Source organism: Euleptes europaea, chromosome 2 (genome assembly GCF_029931775.1).
Source record: "Euleptes europaea isolate rEulEur1 chromosome 2, rEulEur1.hap1, whole genome shotgun sequence".
NCBI lineage: Eukaryota > Metazoa > Chordata > Lepidosauria > Squamata > Sphaerodactylidae > Euleptes > Euleptes europaea.
The window spans coordinates 129180436-129198656 of NC_079313.1; the positions used below are offsets into that span (position 1 = coordinate 129180436).

The 18221-nt window shown below is 47.5% G+C and overlaps 1 protein-coding gene across 1 annotated transcript in view; it reads left to right on the forward strand.

The window, feature by feature from the left end:
* CDH4 (cadherin 4) overlaps nt 1-18221 on the forward strand; it is an 880207-nt gene that overhangs the window by 726673 nt on the left and 135313 nt on the right. The window lies entirely within an intron of this gene.

Sequence of the window (18221 nt, forward strand, 5' to 3'; positions counted from 1 at the left end):
CCTCTTGGGTGAAACACATAAGGAAATTCTTTTCTGAGTAATAAAAATGTGCTAACCAATTTGGCACCATTGGCTTCGGCCTTATTTTTATCTGCTGTTACTGGTGCAGCCTTTTTATTTCTCTTTGCAATATATCCCTAACACGACAGTATAATCTTTTTTTGTGCATGAATGCTCTCTCAGATGCACAGGCAGATAAGTGTGTTCCCCCCCCCCCCAATAAATATATATATACACACACACTGTCACTGCACATTGTTGCTCCATGGCAAATAATTAACCTGTGAGCAAAGCATCCAGGCAGATCAGTTGCTGTTGGTAAAAAAAATAAAAATCCAACTGTTCAGTTTTGTCCAGGTTCTTCATGATAGCAATGCTAACAGCTGTCGATCTATTTGGATCAGCAGCATTTCACGCACACATAATTTTGCCCTATGGGAGTTGTCTACAGGCATTTAGTATTCTTTGTAAACAGAATTAGGGATGTGCAGCTCAAAAAAAAACCCCAATATTTTTCAGACTTGGATATCAGGGAGTCAAACAATATCAGTGTCCCCCAATATCCTGGGTTCCAAATACTGGTTTGGTATTTGGAGCTGGGTTTGGGGGGGAATTCTGATATTTTTCAGCTCCACTATTCCCTATGGGCAATCTTTCTGGGGGGCTGGAAGGTCTGTTTTTAAAGGTTCCAGCACCCAAATTAGAGCACAGCTGGTGGTGTCTGTCCTTTAAATATCCCCCAAATTTCAAATAGGAAGAAAATAGATTCCTTTGAAATGTGGTGTTGGAGGAGAGTGTTACGGATTCCGTGGACTGCCAAAAAAAGCAAATCAGAGGGTTATAGATCAAATCAAGCCTCATGAGACAACAAGAGTCACTGGAAAAGACAGTCATGCTAGGAAAAGTTGAGGGCAGCAGGAAAAGAGGAAGACCCAACAAGAGATGGATTGACTCATTAAAGGAAGCCACAGCCTTCAATTTGCAAGATCTGAGCAAGGCTGTCAAAGATAGGACAGCTGATACCAAGCCCAGGAAGACACAGACACACATATACAAAAACAAACATAAAAAAGCATTTTAAGAACAAAAAACAAAAACAGAACTATTTGAAAGGAAGGGGGGATCCAAACCTTGCTTTTAAAAGCCTTCTGCTTGGAAAGAATTCTGAGGAAGCAGGAAGTATTTGAATCCCCGCCCATTGACATGCTGCTTTGTAATTGGCTGTGTGCTTGCTGTGAGAGAAACCAAGCTTTTGTGCCCCGCACTTTGCCTTATGCACAAGGATTTCACTCAGGCTGAGCTCAGGGGAGAGGGAAGAATCAGGTTAACAGAGGAATGGGAAGGTCCAGGATTTGGGAGGGCTGGCAGCAAGGTCATCTCTAATGGTGGGGAAACTTATGTATAACTCCAGTGAACAACAAGACAGATGGGGGGAGGGCGGGTGAACGTGAGCGAAAGTGCCCATGCATAAATGACCTAGGTGAACTCCATCATCCTCAGTGTCTAGTGCTGTCTTCTCTTGCCCTTCCCAAGGCTTTCCCTGCTGTAGCTGCCTACAGTCCAACAGCCAACAGCTGAGAACCGCTTCACTGATCCCAGCTGTTCCTCTGTTCTCCCAGCCACGTGCAGACTCCCAAGTGTCTGCTACTATCGTCTCCACACACCCCATCTGCTCACTTGCCTCCTTTTAAATGTGCAGCTCGCCCACACAGGTTCCTACACACACATACACACACACCTCGCTGGCATCTCCTTACCCTTGACAGCCCGGCCAACTTGTCGGACTGTTTGAAGTTTCCTGACACTGCCCAGGCCTGCTGTGATGGCCACATAGAAATTAGGGCAAATTCCTAGAGTGTTACCCAGAAGTGAACATAAGAACACAAGAAAGGCCATGCTGGATCAGACCAAGGCCCATCAAGTCTTGCAGTCTGTTCACACAGTGGTCAACCAGGTGCCTCTAGAAAGCCCACAAACAAGAGAATCGGTATGAATCATAGTATCAGAAAGCTGATAGGAAGAAAAGAGATTCCTTTGAAATGTGGTGTTGGAGGAGAGTGTTATGGATTCCGTGGACTGCCAAAAAAACAAGTCAGTGGGTTATAGATCAAATCAAGCCTGAACTGACCCTAGAAGCTAAAATGACTAAACTGAGGCTATCGCATTTTGGTCACATCATGAGACGACAAGAGTCACTGAAAAAGACGGTCATGCTAGGAAAAGTTGAGGGCAGCAGGAAAAGAGGAAGACCCAACAAGAGATGGATTGACTCCATAAAGGAAGCCACAGCCTTCAATTTGCAAGATCTGAGTAAGGCTGTCAAAGATAGGACATTTTGGAGGACTTTCATTCATAGGGTCGCCATGAGTCGGAAGCGACTTGACGGCACTTAACACACACAGCTACTTTTACTAGTAGCCATGGATAGCCCTCTCTTCCATTAACATGTCTGCTCCCCTCTTAAAGCCTTCCAAGTTGGCAGCCATCACCACATCCTGGGGCAGGGAGTTCCACAATTTAACGATGCATTGTGTGAAGAAATACTTCCTTTTTTCTGTTTAGAATCTCTCACCCTCCAGCTTCAGCAGATGACCCCATGTTCTAATATTATGAGAGAGGGAGAAAAGTGACATCACATCCTCCCCAAACATGACTCTCCCCAGGCACTGCCCTCAAAATCTCCCAGCAATTGTCAAGGCAGTGCTGGCAACCATACACACTACCCTTTCTCAAAAATCCAGAAGTGCCCACAGGCTCAGCAGGGTTGGGGACCCTGATTTCAGGACCGCAGTGTATCCCTAAAAACTAAGCCTTCAAAAGTGTAAAACAAACAAACAAAAAAACCCATGATTTGAGAGCTCAGGGAGGTTCACATAGGTAGTTCTAAAGATCAGAAACGGAATCTAGCCTGGAAACACAGGAAACCGTTGGTGTGGATCTACCGGAGGATTTCCATGCACACAGGGAGGGGGGATTCTCGCTGATTCCCATTCCCATGGCCGACTGCCAACCTGCCAACTCTCCACTCATGCTGTTCTGGGGAGGGGGTCTCCCATTCCCCAGGAGTAGCATTTCAGGGATATTTTGGACTGCAGCCAGAGGGGAAAGGTGGGGAAGTTGCATTCTGTGGACAGAAATCCCGTCCATCTGTGGCAACCCTCCAGTGGATCCAAGCCCGCATGTTTCTCATAGCACAGATGTTGTTGTTTTTTATTTTATTTTAAAATTTTATAATATAATTATTGTAACTGATACAAAAAGATACAGAGTGGGGAATCAAGCCCAGTTCTCCAGATCAGAGTCCACCGCTCCAGACCACCTCTCTTAGCCACTACACCACGCTGGCTTTCCAGCTCTTAAAATGCTGAACCTAAGTAGCAGAAATGCATAGCCTTAGTTAAGAAGCTCCTAGGTAGATACGAATAAGCCAATTAACAGGTGGTAAGTTACCATGGAGGATGTGGAATGATATAGTATAGCCTGATCTCATCAGATCTTGGAAACTACGCAGGGTCAGTACTTCAATGGGAAGCCACCAAGGAAGGCTATGCGGAGGAAGGCCATGGCAAACCACCTCTGCTTAATCACTTGCCTTGAAATCCCCTTTGCTGGGGCCTCCATAAGTTGGTTGTGACTTTTTACACACACACAATTGAACATCTGCTGGCTTGGCTCTGCTTGCAAGTCTGAAACAGCCAATTTTTTGTTGATCAGTCCAGCCGTTCACAAACAGGTAGAGCCTGTTCTTTGAGTATGTGCATGTAAGCACAGCCCAGACCAGGCTGATATTTTCAGAGCCTGAAAGCTAAGCAGCGTCGGTACTTAGATGAGAGACCAGCAAGGGAGGCTCTCTCTTGCCTTGCAAACCCTATGAGGTCGCCATCAGTCGGTTGTGACTTTGCTGGCACTTTACACACATACATACGCCCCTTACTATGGTATGTGTAGGGACTGACTATTTAAAAGTGGGATTTTGCTACAGAAGTCTCCCCTGACACTGACTGATCAATGGATTGAATTCTGATTCATTGGATATCTGATGAGCTGATTCACATTTTCCTTTCTGTCTGTTTTCCCTTATCCCCCAGTCTAGTGGTGGTTTGGAGGGGTGGACTCTAATCTGGTGAACCAGGTTCGTTTCCCCGCTCCTATACATGAAGCCAGCTGGGTGACCTTGGGCTAGTCACAGCTCTCTTTAGAGCTCTCTCAGCCCCACCTACCTCACAGGGTGTCTGTTTTGGGGTGGGGAAGGAAAGGTGATTGTAAACTGGTTTGATTCTTCCTTAAGTGGTAGGTCGTTTATGCTTGGTAATTAGCAGTGCATTCCAGGCTGAAGTGCCCCGCATATTTTTTTTATTTCTTCACTCTGAACCTTCATTCCAGAGGTCACTGTGAAGCTGGCGCATACCTGCTTTGCATTTCTTAAGAACCCCTTTAACGCGACCTTTTGTATTTTCTCCGCCCCCGAATCGAAGCATTCACTGAAGGAAGCTTTCAGAATCCCAGCCGCAGCTTAGCTATGCAAATGACTATTGCTAATGGATATGCAAATAAAGGATCGAAGGAGCAGGCGAGTGGGGGGTGGAATTTGTTTGACTTTCTCCTCTTGCATGGGGACCGTGAATAGTCATTTTAAAGGTCAGATTTAAAAAATCAGCATTGAGCAAGGAGCAGAATCGACCCTGCATAAATGGCTGTAGAGAAAGTTTCCATATAAAATCCAACTCTTCTTCTTCCATCCATGAGCACTCTGATTTTTTAATGGTGTCACCAAGGATGTACATGGTGCAATCCTGTAGGAATTGCAGCAAATGTACTCTGTGGACTTTCCTAAACTCCCTGCTGTTTGCCGTGGGAGGTCACAAGGGAATTACCCACCCCTTCTGAAGAGCATCTAGATTTCCATTTTTGTGACAAGGGAATTTCTGCAAAAAAATATCCAGGGATTCAGTAATATTCTCTAATGCAAAATAAGGGATTTTCTGATGTGATACATTTTTAAATATAGATGTTTGTAGGTGATGCTCTGTTTTAATGGGGTGTAGGCTACAAGGATCAAATCAAGCCTGAACTGACCCTAGAAGCTAAAATGACTAAACTGAGGCTATCGTATTTTGGTCACATTATGAGAAGACAAAGAGTCACTGGAAAAGACGGTCATGCTAGGAAAACTTGAAGGCAGCAGGAAAAGAGGAACAAATTGACGGCCCTCAATTTGCAAGATCTGAGCAAGGCTGTCAAGGATAGGACATTTTGTTTTTGTTTTTTTTAATATTTTTATTGTTTTTCCATACTGATTAAACACAATATTCATAGCAGACTCTTCCGGATAAGACGTGGCTTGAAGACTTGTTTACTCAGAAAAGCGTCTTCCCGGAAATGGGGGGGAATCTTCTCCTCCCTCCCCTTTGCACATCTCAGTCTCTGATTGGTGGCTGTAACGTCATTCAGAGAGTCCCGATTGTTATGTCTACCCACCGATCAATTTTATAAAAATCCTGCTGGTTTATCCAGTGTTTTTAATTTTCAAACAGTCATCCAAACATCAGATGGGGAGATACAGATTCAATAGGTATTTTTTCGCTCCTTCAAGACTTCCAGGCGGAGGTAGCAGGAGCTGGCTGTAGAATCCGGCCCCGACCATGTGGAGCAGGAGCAACTCCGGCGTGTGGCTGGACGGCTACACCTGGCTGGTGCAACAGACCATCCTGTGCCACCAGGTGGGCGAGTGCGCCACTAGTTGGATGCCTGCCTGCCCACGCAGCGGGGTGGGGGTAGGGGTCATCTGAGGCAGCTGCCTGCTTGGAGCTTGGTCGGCTAATTTTTAAGTTGATAATTTTGTGTGGCCCGCAAATGATGTTATAAATGTCCAAATGGCCCTTGGTGGGGGGAAAAGGTTCCCCACCCCTGCCTAAGAGCATTGCAAAGGGCTATAGTAGTCGAATTGTTCAGGAGGATCTGACAAAATGAGCTTTAACTCACAAAAGCATATAACCTGGGAAACGGTGTTGGTCTTTAAGGGGCTACAGGGCTTGTATTTAGTTCCACAGACAGTGCGGAATGCACTTCTGAACTAGGCTAATGATAAAAGAGAGCCCTTTTTGCTAATGAGCAACTCTATTCATTTCAATGATTGGCTGTTTAAAGGTTAAGCCGGCACATAATGACCACATCAAATGGTTTGTGAGGGGGCAGAGGAGATGAGATTATTCCTACGCATCATGTAGCAACATAAGCTTCAAGCCAATGGTTAAATCTATGACTGGCTTAGTGCTAATCAACTGTTTCCTTTGATAGGAAATGTTGCTGCGGAAATGGGGACAATTTCCTAGCAGGATAATTTCCACTGTTTGATTGTTTTAGTAATGGCATTCAGGCACAGTAACATATTAAAACCTTTGTGTTTATGTTTTTATTGCCATGCTCTGTGGAGTTAAAAGCTATCAGGAATCATACCCCAGCGATAAATGCCATGTACAGGTTTTCAATTCCCATTAGAAAGGACAAATGCTGAACTTCCCCCAGCCTCCAGGAAGAGGCCAGAGCAAGAAGCAACGGGGTCAGCCACCAGTCAGTGAAAGAGGAAAGGAGCTCATTTAGAAATGAAGACATACCAGTGGGCTGGAAATCCAAGCATGCCGCAATGAACACCAAACATCCGTGCTATTGTCGAAGGCTTTCACGGTCAGAGTTCATTGGTTCTTGTAGGTTATCCGGGCTGTGTAACCGTGGTCTTGGAATTTTCTTTCCTGACGTTTCGCCAGCAACTGTGGCAGGCATCTTCAGAGTAGTAACACTGAAGGACAGTGTCTCTCAGTGTCAAGGGTGTAGGAAGAGTAATCCGTGCTATTCCTCTGCATAGCCTTTCTTGGGAGTTTCCCATTGAAATACTGACCCTGTATAGCTTCCAAGATCTGACGAGATCAGGCTATACTACAGGGGTGGGGAACGTCAGGCCCTGGGGCTGTTTAAGACCAGTGAAATCATTTGGTCTGGCCCTTTGTGGGTCCTGGCAGATCTCCAGCTCAGAAGGATCTAAGACTGGCGATCCGCCCCCTCCTGGGGACAGGAATAGCCTCTATTCAAGGTGGATGTGAGTTTGTTTTGCTGAGAAAAGGAACCTTTTTTCCCACTTGTAGAAGAGTCTTAGCTGTGGAGCTGCTAGGACCACCCAAGAAACTGTGTTAATCCTTTCCTACCCAGGCCGTGGAGAAACGTATTCCCTCTGTACTACAAGAGGGCTGGGGGTGGAAGTGGCGACAGTGGAGGCGTTAAAGGGGGCAGGGCCAGAATGTGCGGGCAGGGTGGTGGTGGTTCTTAGCCAGTGTGTCCTCATTTCACCCCTGCAGGTGGAGGTAGCAGGAGCCGGCTGTAGAATCCGGCCCCAACCATGCGGAGCAGGAGAAACTCCAGCGTGTGGCTGGACGGCTACGTCCAGCTAGTGCAACAGACCATCCTGTGCCACCAGGTGGGCGAGTGCGCCACCGTTTGGATGCCAGCTTGCCCATGCCGGGGAGGGGGGTGTCATCTGGGGCAGCTGCCTGTTTGGGGCTTGGTCGGCTAATTTTTAAGTTGATAATTTTGTATGGCCGCGAATGATGTTATAAATATCCAAATGGCCCTTGGCGGAAAAAAGGTTCCCCACCCCTGCTATACTATATCATTCCACATCCTCCATGGTAAATTACCACCTGATAACTGTCTTATCTCTATCTCCCTAGAAGCTTCTTAACTAGGGCTACACATTTCTGCTACTTAGATTCAGAGTTTTAAGAGCTGGAGAGCCAGCGTGGTGTAGTGGTTAAGAACGGTGGTTTGGAGCGGGGGACTCTGATCTGGAGAACCGGGTTTGGTTCCCCACTCCTCCACATGAGCGGCAGATGCTAATCTGGTGAACTGGGTTGGGAATATGCAAATCAGTTTGTTCCCCCACTCCTATACATGAAGCCAGCTGGGTGATCTTGGGCTAGTCACAGTTTTCTTAGAGCTCTGTCAGCCCCAACTACCTCACAGGGTGTCTGTTGTGGGGAGGGGGAGGGAAGGTGATTGTAAGCCAGTTTGATTCTGCTTTAAGTGGTAGAGAAAGTCAGCATATAAAAACCAACTCTTCTTCTTTTGATTGGCTTAAAAAAGAAGTATCTAAGAAGTTTAAAAAGCACCATGGTATTCCTTGCACTCTCACATACAGGATGGGATGCCCCTTCTAAGACAAAGCCTATGCCAAAAGGCAAACACAAAGTATGCTTTTTGTTCCCCGAAGCAGTGTTTTTTACTCAGATGCAAATTTAACTCCCAAATTAATGGACTAAAACTCCTATCTCTAACTGGGTGAAAGCCCTGTTGCGAACACCTGTTGTTGCTGGCGCCAAATTCTGGTTCTTTAGACAGAGACTCATGGTTTTCCCTGGGTGCATTGGATCCAGGCCTATTCGTTGCACTAGTTTCAAGTTGTTCCAAATATATATCTATATATCCCACTACCTTGTCTGCAGCTGGTTGAGTTTTACATTATTCAATAAGTAAAGCCCCAGCTGAATAAGGAGGGGGAAATGTTAAGTATTTGACTGGAAGGCACGCCGGGTTTTAGCATAATCTTGGCAGTTTAAATCCACTTTTCTCTCTTTCTCTTATGAGCTGGTGCCACAGTGGAGAATAGCGCACCCTTCCAATTTCAAGCTGGAGAAACCCACCTGCTCAGCTCAGAACGATTTAAAGTTTTATATGGCACATTTCTCCCCCCCTCCCCACAGCCTCCTTCCCCTCCCTAAAGGGATTATTGTCTGAAGCTGGAGCGGGTCAAGTGAAATAATTAAACACAAGCTGGCTCCACTAATTAACTTATCCACAGACCATTGTTAGTTACTAGTGTTCGTAAAGACTGCATTAACCCGTTGCAGTCCGGAGTCAGAAATATAGGGCAAAGCTACTTTAACAGTTGAAAAACTGCAGTATTGATGGTGTCCCGTCCCCCCCCCCCACCGCCCCTGAATGTATAGCTTGAAGATGATGCTGGCATGGGTGGGCTTGGGGGTGGGACGTGTGTTATCAAGCCTTAGAGAGCCAGCGTGGTGTAGTGGTTAAGAGCGGTGGTTTGGAGCGGTGGACTCTGATCTGGAGAACCGGGTTTGATTCCCCACTCCACCACATGAGCGGCGGATGCTAATCTAGTGAACTGGGTTGGTTTCCCCACTCCTACACGTGAAGCCAGCTGGGCGACCTTGGGCAAGTCACTCTCTCAGCCCCACCTTCATGTGGATTAGCCTCTGCTGCTCATGTGGAGGAGTGGGGAATCAAACCCGGTTCTCCAGATCAGAGTCCACCGCTCTTAACCACTACACCACGCTGGCTGTCAGATAACCCTAGATATGGGGAGTGTGGATTCATATGAAAATATACCCCAATTCCAGCCCCATGGTGCAGAGTGGTAAAGCTGCAGTACTGCAGTCCAGGCTCTGCTCACGACCTGAATTCGATCTCGACGGAAGTTGGTTTCAGGTAGCCGGCTCAAGGTTGACTCAGCCTTACATCCTTCTGAGGTCGGTGAAATGAGTACCCAGCCTGCTGGGGGTAAAGGGAAGATGTCTGGGGAAGGCACTGGCAAACCACCCCGTAAACACAGTCTGCCTAGGAAATGTCGGGATGTGACGTCACCCCATGGGTCAGGAATGACCCGGTGCTTGCACAGGGGACCTTTACCTTTACCTTCAGTATCTTTAAGGTTTTTTTTTTTTTAGATGTTTGACATCCGTGGGTGAGGCCCTTCACAGCACAGAAAGAAGCACTTTGAACTGTTAGCGATAGACAAGTTGGCAACCCTGTTCTGAATCCAGGACCCAATCCCCCACAAAGCATAAACTCAGGCAAGGGGAAAAGGGAAAATCCCCTTTGTGGTGATTCCTAATCCACACAATAGAGCGAAACCAGCAGAGCGGAAGAGAGGGATATTTCCATATGACAGGTCTCCCAAATACCAGGATTTGCCAGAGTTTCAAAACTCAGGCTGAGCAAAGCCGCAGCATTTTTTCGCAGAGCAGGAAAGCCGTATCGTGTCATTTGGATTACACGCTCAAAAACTCAGTACAACAAGCATCAAGTGGGCACGGAGAGAAAACAGGTACTACGACTCTTAAACGAAATGGAGGAAGGGCGCGCATGGTAAAAAGGGATGCCAGCAAACCCGACAGATTGCTGTAAAAGGGAAGCACGCCACGACAAAAAAGCTGATTTAGAAAGCAGCGGGTTCAGAGCACACGAACAAAAGCACACGGTGTTAAGCGCTCCCGCTGTGGTTGTGCTTTACATCTCAACACCTGATCTTTATACGAGAGTAAATTCTTCACAGGGCAGATTGTGTTTGGTGCATTTGTAAGATGAAATTTTAGCATTCTCGGTAGGGTTGCCAACCACCAGGTACTAGCTGGAGTTCTCCTGCTGTTACAACTGATCTCCAGCCGATAGAGATCAGTTCCCCTGGAGAAAATGGCCACTTTGGCAATTGGACTCTATGGCATTGAAGTCCCTCCCTCCCCCAAACCCCTCCCTCCTCAGGCTCCACCCCAAAAAACCTCCCGCTGGTGGTGAAGAGGGACCTGGCAACCCTAATTCTTGGCTGGGTCTTCTGCCATTCCTCTCTTTGCCTCTTCCAAGTTAAAGGGAGCCTCAAAACCTTGGACCCAATATCCATGTCATCCATGTGCCTATCGAACATCGGCAGCCATCTGAGGACATGTCCCCTCCTTGTGTGGTTTGTGAGAGGCAGCATGGTGTAGTGGTTAAGAGCTGTAGACTCTAATCTGGAGAACCAGATTCAATTCCCCACTCCTCCACATGAGCGGCAGACTTTAATCTGGAGAACCAGGTTTGATTCTCCACCCCTACACATGAATGGCAGACTCTAATCTGGAGAACCAAGTTTCATTCTTACAGTCTCTCAGCCTCACCTACCTCACAAGGTGTCTGCTGTGGGGAGAGGAAGGGAAGGAGATTGTAAGCCGGTTTAATTCTCCTTAAAATGGAGAGAAAATCGACATATAAAAACCAACTCTTCTTCTTACGTCAGATGCTGCAGCTTCTAAACATTGGAGGCCGGAACTCACCAGGGGAGGGGAGGCTGCTTTGTCTTTCTCTTTACTACCAGGAAGAAGCTTTGTTGGGAGGAAATGGCAACCAGATGTTCACAGCAGGGAGGCAGTGGGCACCAGAAACATCTCCGCCAATTGGCTCATCTTTCCAACTGTACTGGCTAGTCTGTTGAGATATCTCCTCCTCTGGGTGGATGTAGCTAGCAGCAAACAAAGCGACATAATTGCTACTTCACCAGCTGCCTAGCACAATGGCCTTGGTGGCACGTACGTCATCTTTCTTGTTGATGCAAAACTGGCTGCAGGCTGGTGGGATGGAGAGGACAACATTGTTCTTTGGGAGGGTTTTTCATCTAGGTTCAATAGGCAAACTTCTTCCATTTGATTTCAATATGAATATCCCTCGTGCTCACCAACAAGAAAGTAAATCAGGATTCAGGACTGGGTGGCCTCACTATATCTGGGGATAGATTCATTATTTGTGATCCTGTCTGTCCAGATCAGACCAAAAGAAGGTTGAGATCCAGAGTGGTGTAGCAGTTGGACTAAGACTGGAGAGACCTAAGTTCACTTGTGCATTGTGGAACTCCCTGTCCCGGGACGTGGTGATGGCTGCCAGCTTGGAAGGCTTTAAGAGGGGAGTGGGCATGTTCATGGAGGAGAGGTCTATTCATGGCTACTAGTCAAAATGGATGCTAGTCATGATGCATACCTCTTCTCTCCAGGATCAGAGGAGCATGCTTATTATATTAGGTGCAGTGGAACACAGGCAAGATAATGGGGAGGGGCTGTGGCTCACTGGTAGAGCATCTGCTTGGCATGCAGAAGGTCCCAGGTTCAATCCCCAGCATCTCCAGTTAAAGGGACTAGGCAAATAGGTGATGTGAAAGACCTCTACCTGAGACCCTGGAGAGCCGCTGCCAGTCTGAGTAGACTGTGATGGACCAAGGGTCTGATTCAGTGTAAGGCAGCTTCATGTGTTCAATGTTGCTGCAGTCATCTTGTTTGTGGGATTCCTAGAGGCACCTGGTTGGCCGCTGTGTGAACAGACTGCTGGACTTGATGGGACCTTGGTCTGATCCAGCATGGCCTTTCTTATGTTCTTATGGTTTTGTGCCTACCTGTTATTGCTTACGTACCCGTGAGACCTAATCTACCATTCCAGGGTTGTGAGGATGAAATAGTGGAAAACAGAACCGTGTTTGCTGCCCTGAGCTCTTTGGAGGAAGGGCAGGATAGAAATGTTAACAGTCTTCATATGACGATGGGTAGCCATGTTAGTCTGTCTATAGCAGCAGAAAAGAGCAAGAGTCCAGTGGGACCTTAAAGACTTAACAGCTCACTTATTCAGTCTTCGTATGAGATTTCCTTATGTTCTTATGTTCCTTCAAGATCAAATGGGAAGGTCCTAATGTAGGGGCCACCACTAAAAAGGCCCAGCCGCCTGAGGATGGGCCTTCTTAGTGGTGACCCCTACATTAGGGAATCTTGCACAGAGAAACTCACTTCAGCAGTGATCTGCCAAGTCAGCAGCCACGTCCTCTATTGCACTTGGTCTAGCTTTGACAAAGAAATGCCCCTTGGCAACAATGTACTAAATCCAACAGCTTGTGCAGTTTCATTCATCTGAATATCCTTTTAGTATCCTTTTATGTTATTTGGACTTCTGGGGAACCGTCAGTCCGATACAGCTTCTCACAATTTATTTATTCATTGCACTGGAGGTTACCCAGTTGGTTCAAGTCTGCCGTGGTGCTTTCAGAGAGATTCAGGGATTACTTGATTTATTACTGTGAAGAGCAACAACCTGGCATGGCTGTGTTCGGATGGAGGGCCCTACTGTATGTAAATGTGACTGTCAAGATCTCCATTCTTTCAATTTATTTACTGTTTCTAAACATTCTGATGGCAGGCTTGTTTCAAAGGGCCGCTAAGAACCATAGAGTTGGAAGGGGCCACCAGGGTCATCTAGTCCAATCCCCTGCACAATGCAGAAAATTCACAGCTACCACCCCCCCCACACACACACACACCCAGTGACCCCTAGAATCATAGAATAATAAAATCATAGAGTTGGAAGGGATCACCAGGGTCATAGTCTAACCCTCTGCACAATGCAGGAAATTCACAACTACCTCCCTTCCCACACATCCAGTGACCCCTACTCCATGCCCAGAAGATGGCCAAGATCCCTTTCATCATCTGCTTAAGGTCATAGAATCAGCATTGCTGACAGATGGCCATCTAGCCTCTGCTTAAAAACCTCCAGGGAAGGAGAGCTCACCACCTCCCGAGGAAGCTTGTTCCACTGAGGAACCGCTCTAACTGTTAGACTCCATGCCCAGAAGATAGGGGGACCCTCTAGGATCCCTGGCCAATCTTGCCTGGAGGAAAATTGCTTCTTGACCCCAAAGTGGCTACCAGCATTACCCTGGGCACATAAGAAAGGGCCACGAGAGGCAAACACTGACACAACCCTTCCTGCCCTCCCTCTCACGAACTGCTTAAATTCACAGAATCAGCCTTGCTGACAGGTAGCTATCTAGCCTCTGCTTGAAAACCTCCAAAGAAGGAGGTTTTCATGACACTATGGTGTCATGAATATAATTTTCGTCTTGGGTCAGAAAGTCTGGAATTGAAATCCCTCCATAATAAAGCTTACTGAGGACCTTTGGGTTTCAGAACATATCAAATTGCCTTATACCTACTCTAGTCATTGATCTGTCTTGCCTTGTACTCTGGCTGGCAGTAGCTCTCCAAAGTCTTAGATATCTTTCCCAGAGCTGCTACTTGAGACGTCAGGGACTGCATCTAATGGACTTGGTTTAAAATATTTATTGGGTGCATTTCCCATGGCTTCAAGCAGCTAGTGACTAATCAATATGAGAAACAGCTATCATGAAATGCATGATATAAACATTTCTCTTTTTAAAAAAAACCATGAGAGCAAAGCCATGAAAATCACTAAGACTTCCAGACACTTCTCAGAAAAGAAAGGTGTTTGCATATCTTCCAAAATCCTCATAATGGTATTGGCTTCTCGGTCTTCTCAATCCTCATAATGGTGTTGGCATCTCAGTCTTTTCAATCACGGCACTCCAGAGCTTAGGCACCACCACCAAAAAGTCCCTGCTCCTGTCTGCTACTGTCCAGTATTGGTGTAAGGACAGAACAGAGAGCATCTACTAATGCCTGGGCTCACAGAGGAAGAGACAGCCCTTACCACTGAGGTTAAAACCCACACTTTGCTTTGTGCCTTTAAGAAAATAGGCCATAGAGTGTTAAGGGTTAGTAGGAACCTTGGAGGTCATCCAGTCCAACTCCATCTCAGTGAAGGAAAACACAATGACAGCATCCCTGGCTGATGTCAGAGAGTCCACCATTTCCCAAGGAAAGGTGTCCTGTGGTTAAAACAGCTCTTATGCCAGCGCGGCATAGTGGTTAACAGCAAGGACTATTCTGGAGAACTGGGTTTGATTCCCTACTCGGCGGACTCTAATCTGGAGAACTGGGTTTCCCTTCCTCGCTCCTCCACATGAAGCCTGCTGGGTGATTTTCATCCCATTCCTGAGATTCATGCCTAATCTCTTTAGGAGGTGGCATGACCTCCCCACCAGCAAAAGTGCGTGTAATCATGCGATTAGATGCACTTATGCTGGCGGGGAGTGTAGTTCCACCGGCGACCAAGCACCGCGGAGCTGCACCACGCCCCCCCGCCAGCGCTGCCTCTCCGTGGTGGAGGCCACGGTGTACAATGGCCACGCCAGCATGAGGGGGGGATTCCTGGGGCGGGCCAGGGGAGGAGCTGCCAGTTAGGTGGCTTCCTATCCCCATTCGCACCAGTACGCCGGCGCTGGGAACAGCGTTGCTGCGTCTGCTTTTTAGCAGGCGCAGCCTCGCTGTTTTCAATGGGGCAAAGGCACCGCCTAAACAAAAAAAACCCCACGAGACGGCTTTTTTTTTTGTTTCGCAGTGTACGTGAAATGGCTTAGGAGGCTCAGCTGCGCCTCTTCCCCGCCGTCCGCGTATGCCGTCAGCTCAGGAATGGGCTGTGAATGGTCTCCCTGGGCTAGTCCCAGTTCTCTCAGAACTCTCTCAGCCCCACCTACCTCACAAGGTGTCTGTTGTGGGGAGGGGAAGGGAAGGTGATTGTAAGCCGCTTTGAGACTCCTTAAAGGTAGAGAAAAGCAGGGTATAAAAACCAACTCTTCTTCTGCTACTGCTACTGCTAAGAAGTTTCTTCCAATACTTTGCCAAACATTTCTTCCTTATATTTTCTACACTTTAGGTACCCAATGTTGATGGCATGGGACAGTTAGATTCCAGCATGCTTCCCAGTGCACATTCAGAGAACCAGTGGTTAGCGTGCCCAGTTGGGACTGGGGAGTCCCAGGTTCAAATGCCTTTTTAGCCATAAAGTTCTCACAGTGCTCCTAGGTAGCTGTCATAGTTATTGGGAGGATAGGGCTACATATGCTGCCGAGATGGCCCAGGCTAGCCTGATCTTCTCGGATCTTGGAAGCTAAGCAGGGTCAGCCCCAATTAGTACATGGATGGGAGACCACCAGGGAAATCCAGGATTGCTACGTTGAGTCAGGCAATGGCAAACCGCCCCTGTTCTTCTCTTGCCATGAAAACCCCATGAGTGTTTTTCCTATGTCAGCTGTGACTTGATGGCCTTTTCCACCACTTATGCTGCCAAGAACACCTTGGAGGAAGAGTGGGAGCTGCGTGACTGCGTTCTGAACCAGCTGAAGCTTCCAAGACATCTTCAAGGGAAGTTCCATGGAGAGTACCTGACAATAGTCAAACCGGGGAGTTAGAACCCATGATCCATTGTTTCATCCCTGACCTACCTCCCATGGCTGTGAAGAGGAGACGTCCAACTCTGAGCAAGAGGCAGACGTGGTATATAAAGAAGTCAAAGCCCCTGCCATAAATTTTAATAAGGATAAGGCATGCTGGGAGACCCAGGCTCAAATGCCTTTTTAGTTATAAAGTTCTCGTCGTGATCCTAGGTAGCTGTTAGAGCTATTGGGAGGATAGGACCACATATGCTGCTGAGATGGCCCAGGCTAGCCTGACCTCCTCAGATCTTGGAAGCTAAGCAGGGTCAGCCCCAAGTAGTACATGGATGGGAGACCACCAAGGAAGGATTGCTACACAAAGGCAGGCAATGACAAACCACCTCTGTTCACCCCTTGCCTTGAAAACCCTACAAGGCAATCATAAGTCAGCTACAACTTGATGGCATTTTCCACCACCAAGCAGAAGAAGCCCTGACCTGGATGGACCAGACTAGCCCAGTCTCAGATCTGAGAAGCTAAGCAGGGTTGCCCCAGGTTAGTACTTGGATGGGAGACTGCCAAAGAAGTCCAGGGTTGCTACGCAGAGGCAGGCAATGGCAAACCACCTCTTGCCTTGAAAGCCCTACAAGGCAATCATAAGTCAGCTACAACTTGACGGCACTTTCCACCACAACTCCGCAGCTGCAAGTATAAGCAGGATGAGTCTCACGAGGCTATTTGCTTTCGGTCAGCATTCCCCGCCACTGCCACCACCCCACCCTCCTTCCCATCCAGGGAGCCGGTGACTGAAAGTGTTCCTCTTCTCCTGTACCTGCGTTCTGCTGACAGGCGTTCCTGCATCCTACTGGCACGCCACCACTTATTCTGAAAGCTCAGATTATTACTATTCAGGGAGAGTGCTATGTCATGATCTGAGGTGATATTATTGAAAGCCTGCCGCTAGTGCATTATCATCTAACAGGAGGCAATTACCTGATAAATTGTGACACTTCCTGGCGCTGGGCATTGCTTATACTCCATTGGGAGCCCGGTACGCAAACCGTAATCCCGTGTTCAAAAGTTCCTTAAGCACTGCTGAAACGTTCTGTAGTGGCTCCCTGGGTTTTATAAATAAGAAAATAAACCAAGCGGTTCAAGGTACAGAGAGCCGCTTCCTTTCTCTGGCTCTCTCTCCCTCCCTCTTTCTCCGGCGCTCCCAACTGAAATGAAACATAAGCGGGCAATACGGAGGGTTGTGTGGCGGTTATTGAAGAAATAACCAGGCGGATGTTTATCAGGGTCATAAACTGCAGCATTTATGCCATGATGTCATTGATGCAAGAAATAAGACTGACTCTTTTTTTTTCTTGTGAGGAAGTTACTCTGAAACACTTGGAGGGAACACGTTTGGGTACAAGCAGGAAATTTTCTGGGCTGAATCTGTTGGAATGAATGGAAGTAGCGCAAGAATAATAGGGTTGCCAGCTCCAGGTTGGGAAATACGTGGAGATTTGGGGGTAAAGCTTGAGTAGGGCAGGGGTTTGGGGAGGGGCGGGACTTCAGTGGGGTATGTTGCCATAGAGTCCACCAAAGTAGCCATTTTCTCCAGGTGAACTGATCTCTGTCGCCTGGAGATTGGTTGTAATAATGGGAGATCTCCAGCCACCACCTGGAGGTCGGCAACCCTACATGCAGGAGAATGATGTGGGAATAAGGTGGTAGGATGCTGAGGTGGCAGAAAGAACAAGCTTCTGACTTGAGGTGGTGGATTAATGTTTTGAATGTTCCCGGGCACCAAAACCTCCATTCAGAAAACTAGTACCTAGGGAGACAGATTCTTCTCTCACTCCTTCCCTGCCATTTTGGTTTTCTATCTGCAGGGTGATGGTGGTAACAAAGGATTCCAAGATGGGATCCTCCATGATTCTCCCCCAGTAATAGGGCTGCTAACCTCCAGGTGGTGGCTGGAGATCTCCTGCTATTACAACTGATCTCCAGGCGACAGAGATCAGTTCACTTGGAGAAAATGGCTGCAAGATTGACTATGGCATTATACTCCATGAAAGTCCCTCCCCTCCCCATACCTTGCCCTCGTCAGGCCCCACCGACCAAAATCTCCAGGTACTTCTCAACCCGGAGCTGGCAACCCTACCCAGAAGTAGGGTTGCCAGCCTCCAGGTAGTGGCTGGAGGTCTCCTGCTATTACAACTAATCTCCAGGCCACAGAGATCAGTTCACCTGAAGAAAATGGCCACTTTGGAAGGTGGACTTTATGGCATTATACCCCATTGAAGTCCCTCCCCTCCCCAAACCCCACCATCCTCAGGCTCCACCTCCCAAATTTCTAGGTATT